Below are 270 nucleotides of genomic sequence, written 5' to 3' on the forward strand. Positions count from 1 at the left end.
CTTACCAATCCTACACCAAAAGAGATTTCAGGCCTACTGTGGCACAAAAACCTCAAACACCCAACCACTTGCCTGAAAATCGTGCCATCAACCTTAACTTCTTCATCACAAGCACCAAGCTTCAGGTTTGCCTCAACTGGTGTGTCTGCAGAGTTGCATTTAAGGAGATTGAACCTCTCCAACACTTCCAGTATGTACTTCTTCTGGTGCATAAAGATACCATCATGATGTTGCACAAATTCAATGCCTAAGAAGTATGCTAGTCTGCCA

This window comes from Lupinus angustifolius, chromosome LG06 (assembly GCF_001865875.1).
Source record: "Lupinus angustifolius cultivar Tanjil chromosome LG06, LupAngTanjil_v1.0, whole genome shotgun sequence".
NCBI lineage: Eukaryota > Viridiplantae > Streptophyta > Magnoliopsida > Fabales > Fabaceae > Lupinus > Lupinus angustifolius.